This window comes from Sapajus apella, unplaced genomic scaffold, assembly GCF_009761245.1.
Source record: "Sapajus apella isolate SASKATOON/1434 unplaced genomic scaffold, GSC_monkey_1.0 scaffold22, whole genome shotgun sequence".
NCBI classification, from domain to species: Eukaryota; Metazoa; Chordata; class Mammalia; order Primates; family Cebidae; genus Sapajus; species Sapajus apella.
The window spans coordinates 22,929,655-22,944,739 of record NW_022436962.1 but is presented as its reverse complement, the minus strand read 5'-3'; the positions used below and the strand labels follow the sequence as shown (position 1 = coordinate 22,944,739).

General features: G+C 41.0%; 2 pseudogenes; both read left to right on the top strand.

Annotated features, from left to right (window-relative positions):
- Window positions 1-831: 831 nt before the first annotated feature.
- Window positions 832-1,740, top strand: LOC116558617 (annotated as a pseudogene).
- Window positions 1,741-1,838: 98 nt separating this feature from the next.
- On the top strand, window positions 1,839-4,464 carry LOC116559088 (annotated as a pseudogene).
- The last annotated feature ends 10,621 nt before the right edge of the window (window positions 4,465-15,085 follow it).

The following is a 15,085-nucleotide window of genomic DNA, read 5'->3' as shown; positions in this document are numbered from 1 at the left end:
GTGAGGACAAACAAATTATATCCAAACCATAGCATTCCACTCCTGCCCCCAGCAAACTCAGGTTCTTCTCACTTTGCAAAATACGATCATCCCTTCCTAATAGTCCCAAAGGTCTTAACTTGTTCCAGCATCATCCCAAAAGTCTAAAGTCCAAAGGCTCATTAGAGACACAAGGTAAGTTCCTTTCAGCTGTGAGCCTGTAAGGTGAAAAACAGGTTACTTACCTCCAAGATACAATGGTTGTACAGGCATTGGGTAAACCCCGACAATTTGCAATTAAATGAGAAAGCTATTTGCATATTTGGAACTTATGGTTTAATTATGTCATTTAATCTCCACCACAGACCACTGCTTATTAGCATTCCCATTTCATAGATTGAGAAACTGAGGCTCCATAAGCTGTATCAGCTATACCTTAATATTAATCCATATATTAACTGCAAACCTAGAATAACAAGGAATAATAGATCAAATATGGAGAGGCTAAAAAAAGAAAATAAGACTATGATGAGAGAGTATCAGCATGTGAGAAAATAAATGTCTTTTCTTTATAAATTATCCAGCTTCAGGTATTTTGTAATAGCAGCACAGACTAATCACCATTAAATCACCATTTCCCAGTCACTAATATTTAATCCATTTTCCTCCTTTGTGATGTGCCGTTCTCTCCTTTCTGAAAGTCTCTTTATTTTCCTTCAATGACAGTACTCTTCTCTGAGTTTTCTTTCTATCTCTGTGGCTATTCATAAAAGTGCCTCCTCTCACCAGGCGCCCTTGTGAAGATGACATTGTCTTTAAACCCTGCATGGCAATCCCTGATACACCACTGTGATGCCCAGGGAAGACAGGGTGATCTGGAAGTCCAACTAATTCCAAGTTGGATGATTATCTGAAATGCTTCATCGTGGGAGCAGACAATGTGGGCTCCAAGCAGATGCAGCAGATCCGCGTGTCCCTCCACAGGCCGGCTGTGGTGCTGATGGACAAGAACACCATGAGGCGCAAGGCCCTCTGAGGGCACCTGGAAAACGGTTCACCTCTGGAGAAACTGTTGCCTCATATCCAGGGGAATGTGGGCTTGTGTTCACCAAGGAGGATCTCACTGAGATCAGGGACCTGCTACTGGCCAATAAGGTGCCAGCTGCCCCCTATGCTGGTGCCATTGCCCCATGTGAAGTCACTGTGCCAGCCCAGAACACTGGTCTAGGGCCTGAGAAGGTCTCCTTTCTCCAGGCTTTAGGCATCAGCATTAAAATCTTCAGGGACACCATAGAAATCCTGACTGACGTGCAGCTGATCAAGACTGGAGACAAAGTGGGAGCCAGCGAAGCCACGCTGCTGAACATCTCTTCCCTCTCCCTTGGGCTGGTCATCCTGCAGGTGTTTGACAATGGCAGCATCTACAACCCTGAGGTACCTGACATCACAGAGGAAACTCTGCATTCTCGCTTCCTGGAGAGTGTCCACGATGTTACCAGTGTCTGTCTGCAGACTGACTGCCCAAATGTTGCATCAGTATTCCATTCTATCATCAATGGGTACAAATGAGTCCTGGCTTTGTCTGTGGAGACTGATTACACCTTCCCACTTGCTGAAGAGGTCAAGGCCTTCTTGGCTGATCCATCTGCCTTTGTGGCTGCTGCCACCACACCTTCTCCTGTTGCTGCTGCAGCCCCAGCTAAGGTTGAAGCCAAGGAAGAGTCGAAGGAACAGGACAAAGATATGGGATTTGGTCTCTGACTAATCACAAAAAAGCAACCAACTCAGCCAGCTTTATTTGCAAAACAAGGAAATAAAGACTTCTTTAAAAAGAAAGAAAAAAGGGCCTTCCTCTGGACATGGTGGCTTGTGCCTGTAGTCTTAGCTACTCAGGAAGCTGATGTGGGAAAATCGCTTTAGCCCAGGAATTCAAGGCTTCAGTGAGCTATGATTGCGCCACAGCACTCCAGCCTGTGTGACAGGGCGAGACCCCATCTCTCTGTCAAAAAAAATTTAAATACCTTTAGCTTATGCTTCTTTTGCAACCTTTTAAATATTGATATGCCTCAAGATTTCATATTAAACTCCTTTCCCATTCTGAATTCTCCTTGAACCATAGTACCTACACTTATGATTTGACCTACTTACCATGTATTAATACTTTAATGTTCTATTTACATCTCACACCTTTCTGTTGAGATCCACACAGAGATACTCAATGACCTACTACATATAACCTCTTGGATGTCCCACAGATAATCCAAACTATCTTATCTCAAACCAAACTTACCTTTTCTCTTCCCATTGCTAAACCTTTTATTTCCCCCAGTGTCAGCTGAGCCATTGCCAACGCTGCTCATCTTTGCTCATCAGTTTTAACCAGAATTGTGTTTCTCTTATCCTAGGCTTCTTCCAACACCCTGAGCCACAGCACTCCACAAAAACAATTAATACATCAAAGATTTTTAAAAGATAATATTCCAACCTGGTGAGCATACTTTGTAAGGAGCACTATTACATACTCTTATGATGGTGTTGTAAATTTATACATTTCTAGAGAGCAATTTGATGATACGTATTGTTACCAATATCAGAACATTCCTTTGGAACGCCCTTGCCTAAGTCTCTAAAATAATGTAGTTAGACAGAGACCAAACTGGCCTAGAGAATCTTGAGAGAGCCATACTGCCCTGGCCTGCACCAAAGTGGGCAGTAAGCAACAAGTCAGGGTGAAAGTCTTATTACAAAACCGAGGGTGATGAAGAAGCAGAAGAAGAACATTTTGAACTGGACATCACTAAAGAAGTTGGTGTAGACTCACAGCACTTCAGCATTACCAAGGGCTTGAACCCCATGAGAATCATGTGAAGCAAGTGGAGACTATAAATATTCAGGAAGAAATACTTTGATTTTTTGGTTGATGGCTCCAGAGCTATGTTTGAATCTCAGAGTGAAGATGAGTTGACTCCTTTTGACCTGAGCATCCAGGAATTGGATAATCCAGGTGTAAAATGAATTCTAGAGCTTGACTGGTTTAAGGGGCAGCAGGGACAAAAACGTTTCCAAGACCCGATGGGCATGGGTCTGACTACTCAGTGAAGTGCTGTGAGTCTGTGCCAACAACCTCTTTAGCAATGTCCTGTTCAGGAGGATCATGTTGTTCACCAATGAAGACAACCCCTATGGCAATGACAGTGCCAAAGCCAGCTGGGCCAGGACCAAGGCCAATAATCAGTGAGATACAGGCATCTTCCTTGAATTGTTACGCCTGAAGAAACCTGGGACCTTTGACATATCCTTGTTTTACAGAGATATCATCGGCGTAGCAGAGGATGAGGACCTCAGGGCTCACTTTGAAGAATCCAGCAAGCTAGAAGACCTGTTTAGGCAAGTTTGAGCCAAGGAGACCAGGAAGCGAGCACTCAGCAGGTTAAAACTGAAGCTCGACAAAGATATAGTGCTCTCTGTGGGCATTTATAATCTGATCCAGAAGGCTCTCAAGCCGCCTCCAATAAAGCTCTGTTGGGAAACAGATGAATCAGTGAAAACCAAGACCCACACATTTAAGGTCAATACAGGCAGTTTGCTTTTGCCTAGCAGTACCAAAAGGTCTCAGATCTATGGAAGGCATCAGATTATACTGGAGAAAGAGGAAACAGAAGAGCTAAAACAGTTTGATGAAACGGGTTTGATTCCGATGGGTTTAAGCCCTTGGTAAAGCTGAAGAAGCACCATTACCTGAGGCCCTCCCTGTTTGTGTACTTTGAGGAGTTGTTGATGAATGGGAGTTCAACCCTGTTCAGTGCTCTACTCACCAAGTTCTGGAGAAGGAGGTCATAGCATTGTGCGGATGCACACCCCGCAGGAATGTCCCACTTATTTTGTGGCTTTGGTGCCACAAGAAGAGGAGCTGGATGACCAGAAAATTCAGGTGACTCCTGCAGGCTTCCAGCTGGTCTTTTTACACTATGCTGATGATAAATGGAAGGTGTCCTTACTGAAAAAGTCATGGCAACCCCAGAGCAGACAGACAGGGTGAAGGCTATTGTTCAGAAGCTCAGATTCAAATAAAGAAGTGACAGTTTTGGGAACCCCATGCTGCAGCAGCGCTCCAAAAACCTGGAGGCCTTGGCCTTGGATTCGATGGAGCCTGAACAAGCAGTGGACCTGACATTGCCCAAGGTTGAAGCAATGAGTAAAAGACTGGTCTCCCTGGTGGATGAGTTTAAGGAACTTCTCTACCCACCAGACTACAATCCTGCAGGGAAAGTTACCAATATAAAACATGATAATTAATGAAGGGCCTGGAAGCAAAAGGTTCAAGGTAGAATATTCAGAAGAGGAGCTGAAGATCCACATAAGCAAGGGCATGCTGGGCAAGCTTGCTGTGCCCAGGCTGAAAGAGGCCCGCCAGGGTGCAGGCTGAACAGTGGGCTGAAGAAGCAGGAGCCACTAGAAGCCCTCACCAATCACTTCCAGGACTGACCAGAGGCCACTTGTCCAGCTGCCCTTCCACACTGTAGCCAGGCTGCCCGGCTTTGTTCTCAGTCAGTGAAAACAGGTGTCTGCTGAGCTAGGAAGAGCCTGCCTGACAGAAGCCGAGGGACTTTACATTTATGAGGCTTTCAGTTGCCATGGTAATGGTGTAGCCCTCCTACTTTGCTGTTCCTAACTCTACTGCCTGAATGAAGAGCCCTAACTTTGTACTGTAAAAAAAGAAAAAGAGAAACTATACTGCCTGCTGATGCCAAGTGTCTCTCCTGCCAGCAGCAAGGGAGAAAACAATGTGATTTTTTGTTTGCTTGTTTTTTTGAGAGAGGGTCCTAGGCTCGAATGCACTGGCACGATCACAACTCATGATCCCTGGGCTCAGGTGATCCTCCCACCTCAGCCTCCCAGGCAGCTGGGACCACAGGTGTGAGCCACCATGCCTGGCTACTTTTTGTATTTTTTTTAAGAGACAGGGTTTCGCCATGTTACCCAGCCTGGTCTCAAACTCCTGGGTTCAAGCAATCTGCCCGTCTCAGCTCCCAAAGTGCTACAAAGTTATGGGATTACAAGTATGACCCATCAAACATGATGTGATGCCTTAAGATCAGCTTACCAGAATAATTTTTACAGAAGTTTAACTATACTGAACTCATCTTCAAATAACATCATCAATGATATCCTCTCAAGTCAGTTGTCTTCCATGATTATAACAACTTGCAACTCATTATGTCAGGAATCAGAGCTGATGACAGAAGTCTGGCTGCAAATGCAGACATCTCCTAATTTGCAGGGGTTTATGCTCATGAGTCTCATCTAGTGCTAGTTTCTTTCTCTTGCACCTTCTTGGAATACTAGATACAAGGCTCCAGTCAGCCAGCCTCAAGACACCCTGATATTCAGTTGCAATGAGATTATATAGATCCTAAATAGCCAATATGAAAACAGCAAAGGATTCTAACTCTGTCAAACTATACTATCACAAAAGGAGGCTTTTTACTCATTTGAAGGTGCACTTTCTGGTGGTGCCTGGTGGCATTTTGCATTAAGTAAAATTTATTCTGCGGTAAATAAAATGTAATGCAAAATGCTGTCATGCACCACCAGAAAGTGCCCCTTCAAATGAATGGAAAGCTCTGTTCAGAGAAAACAAAGAAGCAAAGAACGCATACCAACTGGCGAATGAATTGGAGACATAACACGGTACTTTAGCCTGTAGGGCTTGTTGCCCAAAGTGGCAGTGCCCCAAGCGGTGCACCCGAAATCTGCTTAGGGATTTCTATTCTCTCTCTTTTTTTTTTTTTTTTTTTTTTGAGACACAGTCTCACTCTGTCGCCAGGCTGGAGTGCAGTGGCATGATCTTGGCTCACTACAACCTCCGCCTCCCAGGTTCAAGCAATTCTTCTGTCTCAGCCTCCTGAGTAGCTGGGACTACAGGCACATGCCACCATGCCTGGCTAATTTTTGTATTTTGAGTAGAGTCAGGGTTTCACCATGTTGGCCAGGATGGTCTAGATCTCTTGACCTCATGATCCACCCACCTTGGCCTCCCAAAGTGCTGGGACTACAGACATGAGCCACTGCACCTGGCCAGGATCTCCATTCAGTCTTATGTTCCTCTTAACATATATCAGGAATCTCCAGAAATTTATTTGCAATTCCTCCTGAATAAATTTATCCTAAGTCAATAAGCAGAGACATAAGATTTGTGGCCTAGGATGTTCAATGCAATATAATTTATTAAAAATTTTTAAATATTAGAAATAATCTAAATGTCCAGTCACAGAATATAATAAATTTAAATACTATAAATATTATTCTTCCATTAAAAATTATACATTGGAATAATATGCTATGAAAGTGTTCATGATACAATATTCAATTAAAAACAGGATATACATGTATTTATAAACATCATTCAATTAAATGTCTAAATATATATATGCGTTGAAAAGGAGAGTTAAGGAAATAATGAGATTAGAGATTTTCCTGTAATATGTAGTTATTATCTTTAGAATAAGAAAAAAATAGAAGAGACATTAGGTTGTCTCTGACTAATTAATTAGCACCTGGTGACATATAGGTTTTATTTATATGTTCTCTTCCTCCAATTAGATTTGACTATGATGGAAAGTAAAGATCTTGTTTGCTATTCTTTAGTGTTTCTGTCTCATAACACAGAGCTTTTGGGACACAAAGGCAATCAATCAGTAAGTCTGAGAAGAAATAGCTAATACCATCAGTTCAATGACCACTTCTAGGACGACCATCTAGTCAATCTGTCAACAAAATGAGTGGTGACTAACTTCATTCTTCTACAGCAATGAAGATGTCAAAATTCCAAGCGTAAGGGAATAGCAATAAAATTAGGGTCAGACACATCTGAGCTCCAATTCCAACTTCACCACTTAATGCCTAAGTGCTTTTGACCAACTTACCAACTTCTATGAGCCCATTTGATCACTAATAATAATATCACTCCTCACAGTGGTTAAGAAGAGAATTAAAGAAAGTACAGTGCCTGGTAAATTGTTGGAATTTTCCCTTTTAGATCTTTGCTGCTTTCTCCTGTGGGCATTTAGTGCTATAAATTTCCCTCTAAACGGTGCTTTAGCTGTGTCCCAGAGATTCTGGTACATTGTGTCTTTTTTCACATTAGTTTCAAAATATTTATCTATTTTTGCCTTTATTTTGTTATTTACCCAGTAGTCATTCAGGAGCAGGTTGTTTAGTTTCTATGTAGTTGTGTGGTTTTGAGTGAGTTTCTTAATCCTGAGTTCTAATTTGATTGCACGGTCGTCTGAGAGACTGCTTTTATTTCTGTTCTTTTAGATTTGCTAAGGAGTGTTTTACTTCCAACTATGTGGTCAGTTTTAGAATAGGTGTGATGTGGTGCTGAGAATAATGTATATTCTTTTGATTTAGAGTGGAGAGTTCTGTAGCTGTCTATTAGGTCTGCTTGGTCCAGAGCTGAGTTCAAGTACTGAATATCCTTGTTAATTTTCTGTCTCATTGATCAGTCTAATAGTGATGGTGGGGTGTTAAAGCCTCCCACTATCATTGTGTGGGAGTCTAAGTCTCTTTGTAGGTCTCTAAGAACTTGCTTTATGAATCTGGGTGCTCCTGTATTGAGTGCATATATATTTAGGATAGTTAGCTCTTCTTGTTGTATTGATCCCTTTACCATTATGCAATGTCCTTCTTTGTCTTTTTTTTAATCTTTGTTGGTTTAAAATCTGTTTTATCAGAGACTAGGATTACAACCCCTGCTTCTTTTTTGCTTTCATTTGCTTGGTAAGTATTCCTCTTTCCCTTTATTTTAAGCCTATGTATGTCTTTGTATGTGAGATGGGTCTCCTGAATACAGCACACCAATGGGTCTTGACTCTTCATCCAGTTTGTCAGTCTGTGTCTTTTAACTGGGGCATTTAGCCTATTTACATTTAAGGTAAATACTGTTATGTGTGAATTTGATCCTGTCACTATGATTTTAGCTGGTTATTTTACCTGTTAGTTGATGCAGTTTCTTCATAGTGTCGATGGTCTTTACAATTTGGTATGTTTTTGCAGTGACTGGTACCAATTGTTCCATTCCATGTTTAGTGCTTTTTTCAGAAGCTCTCATAAGGCAGGCCTGGTGGTGACAAAATCTCTCAGCATTTGCTTGTCTGTAAAGGATTTTATTTTTCCTTTGCTTATGAAGCTTAGTTTGGCTGGATATGAAATTCTGGGTTGAAAATATTTTTCATTAAGAATGTTGAATATTGGCCCCCACTCTCTTCTGGCTTGTAGGGTTTCTGCAGAGAGAAAGTCTGATGGGCTTCACTTTGTGGGTAACTAGACCTTTCTTACTGGCTGCCCTTAACATTTTTTCCTTCATTTCAGCTTTGGTGAATCTGATCATTATGTGTCTTGGCATTGCTTTTCTCGAGGAGCATCTTTGTAGTGTTCTCTGTATTTCCTGAATTTGAATGTTGTCCTTTCTCGCTAGGTTGGGGAAGTTCTCCTGGATAATACCATGAAGAGTGTTTTCCAACTTCCCATTCTCCCCGTTGCTTTTGGGTACACCAATCAAATGTAGGTTTGGTCTTTTCACATACTGTCATATTTCTTGGAGGCTTTATTCATTCCTTTTCATTCGTTTTTCTCTAATCTTGTCTTCATGCTTTATTTCATTAAGTTGATCTTAAATCTATGATAACCTTTCTTCCACTCGATTGATCCAGCTATTGATACTTGTGTATGCTTCATGAAGTTCTCGTGCTCTGTTTTTCAGCATTATTAGGTAATTTATGTTTTTGTCTAAACTGCTTATTCTAGTTAGCAATTCCTCTAACCTTTTTTCAAGGTTCTTATCTTCCTCACATTAGGTTAGAACATGCTCCTTTAGCTCAGAGGAGTTTGTTATTACCCGCCTTCTGAAGCCTACTTCTGTCAGTTCATCAAACTCATTCTCCATTCAGTTTTGTTTCCTTGCTGGCAAGGAGTTTGTGATCCTTTGGAGAAGAAGCAGCATTCTGGTTTTTGGAATTTTCAGCCTTTTTACACTGGTTTTTCCTCATCTTTATGATTTATCTACCTTTGGTCTTTGATGTTGGTGATCTTTGGATGGAGTTTCTGTATGGATGTCCTTTTTGTTGATATTGATGCTATTCCTTTCCGTTTGTTAGTTTTCCTTCCAACTGTCAGGACCCTCTGCTGCAGGTCTGTTGGAGTTTGCTGGAGGTCCACTCCAAACCCTGTTTACCTGGGTATCAGCAGCAGAAGCCACAGAATAGCAAAGATTGCTGCCTGTTCCTTCCTCTGGAAGCTTCATCCCAGAGGGGCACCCACCAGAGGCCAGCTGGAGCTGTCCTATAGGAGGTGTTTATCAACCCCTGCTGGGAGGTTTCTTGCAGTCAGGAGGTATGGGGGTGAGGGACCCACTTGAGGAGGCAGTCTGTCTCTTAGCAGAGCTTGAGCACTGTACTGGGAGATCCATTGCTCTCTTCAGAGCTAGCAGGCAAGAACATTTAAGTCTGCTGAAGCTGTACTCACAGCCACCCCTTCCCCCAGGTGCTCTGTCTCAGGGAGATGGGAGTTTTATCTATAAACCGCTGGCTGGGGCCACTGCCTTTCTTTCAGAGATGCCCTACTCAGAGAGGAGGAATCTACAGAGGCAATCTGGCTACAGCGGCTTTGCTGAGCTGCAGTGGGTGCCACCCAGTTCAAACTTCCTGGCAGCTTTATTTACACTGTGAGGGGAAACCACCTACGCAAGCCTCAGCCATGGCAGACACCCCTCCTCTCACCAAGCTCAAGCATCCCAGGTTGACTTCAGACTGCTGTGCTGGCAGAGAGAATTTCAAGTCAGTGGATCTTAGCTTGCTGGGCTCCATGGGTGTGAGATCTGCTGAGCTAGACTACTTGGCTCCCTGGCTTCAGCCCCCTTTCCAAGAGAGTGGACAGTTCTCTCTCACTGGCATTCCAGACACCACTGGGATATGAAAAAACAAAACAAAACAAAACAAAAAATCTCCTGCAGCTAGCTTAGTTTCTGCCCAAACAGCCACCCAGTTTTGTGCTTGAAACCCAGGGCCCTGGCATAGGCACCCAGGGGAATCTCCTGGTCTGCAAGTTGCAAAGACCATGGGAAAAGAGGAGTGTCTGGGCCAGAATGCAACGGCATAGTCCCTCAAGCCTTCCCTTGGCTAGGGGAGGGAGTTCCTCGACTCTTACCACTTCCTGGGTGAGACAACTTCCCACCCTGCTTCAGCTCGCCCTCTGTGGGCTGCACCCTCTGTCTAACCAGTTCCAATAAGATGAGCCAGGTACCTCAGTTAGAAATGTAGAAATCACCCACCTTCTGCGTTGACTTTGCTGGGAGCTGCAGACCAGAGCTGTTCCTATTTGGCCATCTTGCCAGCCACCAAAAATTTATTCTTTATCCTACCCCATCTCTCCCTTGTTGGCTAAGAAGTGATTCTCAAAACACTTTTTGATTAGTTGTCTACTATGTATTTTTCCATATTCTCCAAACAATTCTATATTATTTAATTTTGATCAGTGAAAAATTGGACCTTGACATTGCCCTTTGTGTTGTCAGTAGGGCAGTAAATCCCCGCTGTGAGGTGTTTAAGGATCACAATAACACAGCTACAGAAATTGCACTCAGAGAAACATACGAAATTAAAGGATTTATTATACTCACAGGCCCTAGAGTGGGATGCAGGCCACACCATGCAGGGGGCCTTATGGGAAGAGCATCAAAGAAGTGGGCTCAACCAAGCAGGAGTGGAGCTGACAGAAAGGACCCCTAGGCAGGTGGCCTTACTGGGAGTCAGGGTGAAGTACACAAGCAAAACACATGAGGGGGTTTCATTGGTGCATTTGAATGTCTGTAGGTCACAGTCCAGTTATGGTAAAAGAGAAAATTTGTAGCAGGGAGCAGCAGCCTCACCAAATCAGTGCACCTGATTGCTTAGGCAAGATGCTCACAGCCTGTTTGTAGACATTTTGAGACACCAGAAATATATGAAGCTTTAAAAATTTACAATACACCCTTACTATGAAAGGAAGTTCAAAGATGGTGACAATAATAATCTTGGGCTATTTGTGCGTTAAGCAAGCCAGTCATTTCAGCAGGGGGAAAAAACAGTGATAATGATTGACTGAATTTTAGTGTATGTAACTCAAGGCTGTTTAATGCTATATCTGAGTATAGTTCCATTAAAAATGGTCTCATTGCCCACCATGCTTTGGGAAATACTGTTTCTGTTAGTTATCATATCATCCATTTTGCAGAATTCTTGATCCTTGTCCTACAAAATCTTTAGCACGTGGTTTTTGTTCTCCTGGTGTCAAGATGGTTCCGCCATGTCCTTCTGATATCACATCAGAAGTAAATTTTTGAGTAAGGACAACAGAGCGAGTGTGCCAGCCAGTCTTTGATTTTTCATTGAAAAATAATAATTTTCCTAGTGTTTTCGCCCAGTAGAATGCAGCTTGCATCTCACTGGGCAGAATTATGTTACTTGCTCATTTGTTAAGTGCAAAAGAAGCTGGGAAATCATCATCATGAAATGTTTTTTCTCTGCAAATTCATCAGATGCTCTATCAATCCACTTTCATCCCTAGAGACATCTCACATGTTATGCTCTGTCATCCTACTCCAATGTGAGCCGAGATACACTGTAGCCTTGGTGATCAGTCAGAACCTTGGGACACTTATATTTCCACCATCTTGGAAATTTTCCTCCTCACTCCAGTGTCACATCTTCTGTTTCTCGGCTGCTTAGTTTTTGGCTTATCCCTTTGTTTGGTGGTGCCCATCCTTCAGTAGCTTTTTGAAAGGGGAAATAAATTTTTGAGACCTTATATGTCTGAAAATGTTCTTCAATTTAGTATCAAACTTGACAGATATCTTGGCTGAGTAGAATTTTAGATTGAAAATTATTTTTCTTTAGCTTTTGAAGGCATTGCTTTTCCAGTGATTGAGAAGTCTGGTGCCATTCTTATTCCAGAACTTATTTATATATTCTGGTTTTCTCTCTGAAAGTTTTCAGTGTGCTCTATCACTCATGTTGTAAAAGTTGGCTTGGTTCCTTATCTACTGTGCACTTGTGGGCCTTTGTAATCTGGAGATTTATGTCCTTCAAATCTAGGAAAAGTTCTCATACTACTTCTTTGATCATGTATTTTCATTTCCTCTATTCTCTTTATCTCAAACAACTATTAATTAAATATGGTCCCTATTGGATGCTCTTTTTAGTTTATTGCTTTTGTTCTCTCTCATTAACCATCTCTCTTCCTTTTTATTCTACTTTTCCATGATTAGTGTTTGCATGATATATCTTTTCTGTCATTTCATTTTTAGCCTATATATCTCTTTTTATTTCATGTACATCTCTCGCAAACAAATACAATGTGACCTTGCTTTTTATTCAGTTTGACAATCTTTGCCTCTTAATGGGTTTAGTTCATTTACATTTATTGTAATTATTGATATGGTTGGATTTAAGTCTTGCTGTTGATTTCTTACTCATTCTATGTGTTCTTTGCTCTTTTTACACCTCCTTTTCTGACATCTATTGAATTAGTTAAGACTTTAATACAATATTAAAGCATACAGCATCTTAATATACTACATTAATACGACATATGTAATAAAATATTTAATTGTATTTATTGCCTTTTTAGTTATAATTCTTTATTTTTTGTTCTACCTTGAATTAGCATTTTACAGTTCACATATAATGTAAGAACCTAACAACACAACACTCTTACTTACCCCTCCCATGTTGCTTGTGTCGGTTTTGTCAAAAATTTTAGTTCTATGTGTGATATAAAACTCATAATACATTATTATTATATTCACTTTGAACAGTTTATCTTTTAGAATATCAAGAAACAAGAAAAATTATTATTATTATTATTTTGAGACACAGTCACACTCTGTCACCCAGGCTGGAGTGCAGTGGCACAACCTTGGCTCACTGCAACCTCCGTCTCTCAGGTTCAAACGATTCTCCTGCCTCCACATCCAAGTAGCTGGGACTACAGGCGTGTGCCACCATGCCAGGCTAATTTTGTATTTTTATTAGTAGAGACGGGGTTTTACCACATTGGCCAGGCTGATCTTGAACTCCTGACCTCAAGTGAGGCCTCCCAAGTGCTGGGATTACAGGTGTGAGCCATGGCGCCCAGCCTCAAAGAACAACAAAAAAGTATTTTTAAATAATTACTCACATATTTACCATTTACAGTAGTCTTTTTTTTTTTTTTGGAGACGGAGTTTCACTCATGTTACCCAGGCTGGAGTGCAATGGCTCGATCTCGGCTCACCACAACCTCCGCCTCCTGGGTTCAGGCAATTCTCCTGCCTCAGCCTCCTGAGTAGCTGGGATTACAGGCACGCACCACCATGCCCAGCTAATGTTTTGTATTTTTAGTAGAGACGGGGTTTCACCATGTTGACCAGGACGGTCTCGATCTCTTGACCTCGTGATCCACCCGCCTCGGCCTCCCAAAGTGCTGGGATTACAGGCTTGAGCCACCGCGCCCGGCCCATTTACAGTAGTCTTAATTTAGGTTTGAGTTTGTTTTGTGTCATTTTCCTTTATGCTGAAGAACTTACTATAACATTTTTTGTAGTACAAGTTGGCTGGTATCAAATTCTGTCAGCTTTTTTTTTTTTTTTAAATATCTTTTGTTTTATTTCTCTTTTCTTATTTATTTATTGAGACAGATCTTTCTTTGTTGCCCAGGCTGGTCTAGAACTACTGGGCTGAAGCAATCCTCCTGCCTCAGCCTCCCAATGTGCTGGATTACAAGTGTGAGCCACCACTCCCAGCCTTAAAATCTCTTCATTACCTTCATTTCTAAAAGATATTTTCCTTTGGTATGGACTTCTAAGCTAATAGTTTATATTTTTCTCTCAGTACTTTTCTCTCATCAATATAACTGATGGCACTCGGTTGTCTTCTGTCTTGCATTAGTTCTGATGAGAAGTTCAGCAGTCATATTTATCATTGTTGTCTTGTATTTAATACATCCTTTCTTCATCTCTAGTTGCTTTAAGATTATCTTTGATTTAGCAATTTGATTATGATGGGCATAGTATGGTTTTCTTTGTGTTTATCCTTATTGAGGTAAGTTGAGCCTGTTGGATGTTTAGGTTGATATTTTCTATCAAATTCGAAATTTTTTTAGTCAAAATGTCTTCAAATACATTTTTCTGTTTCTCCTTTGCCTTGAACCCTAATTATAAACATGTTAGACCATTCGACATTTTCCCACAGGTCTCCGAATTTGGTTCTTTTTTTCTTCAGTCATTTTTTTCTCTGAGCTTCTATCTGGCTAGATCCTGTTGATGTAGTTTAAAGTTTATTGATTTTTTCCCCTTCTGCAGTTGTCAAATTAATGCTAACCTCAGTCAGTAAATTTTTTATTTCATTTTTTTTTTAGAATTTCCACTTGCTTCTTTTAAATAGTTTCCATTTCTGTATTGAAATTTCCCCTCTGATCATTCACTTTTTATATATTTTCTATTATGTCCTTGAACATATTTATAAATTATCTTACAGCCTTTGCTAATTCCAACAACTGTGCCTATCTGAGTTTGCCTCTATTCATTGTCATTTCTCCCAATTATGGTTCCTGTTTTCTAATCTCTTCATATACGAATAATTTCTTTTATAGCAAGTTGGACATTATAGATAACACCATGCATTTTATTGTCTTCTTTTAAGACTGTTAAATATGGCTCTTTCAGATAGTTAACTGGTGATTTAGTTTAATCCTGTGGAAGCTTAGTTTTACTATGTATTAGGCCAGGTGAAGAGTTACCTTAACTCTAGAACTTTTATAGCCCTTCCCCTAAAGTGTAACCTTTCTATGATCTCATCTAAATATTCAGAGTATATAGAATGGTCTCTTCACTCTGATTGGTTAGAATTTAAATGCTTCCCCAGCACTATATATCCTCCAGGATCTCCAGTCAATTTCATGGAGTCTCCCTATCCGCATGTGCAGCTTAGTATTTGTTTTTTGTTTTGTTTTGTTTTGTTTTTTCCCATTTATTTATTTTATTGCATTTTAGGTTTTGGGGTACATGTGAAGAACATGCAAAATTGTTGCA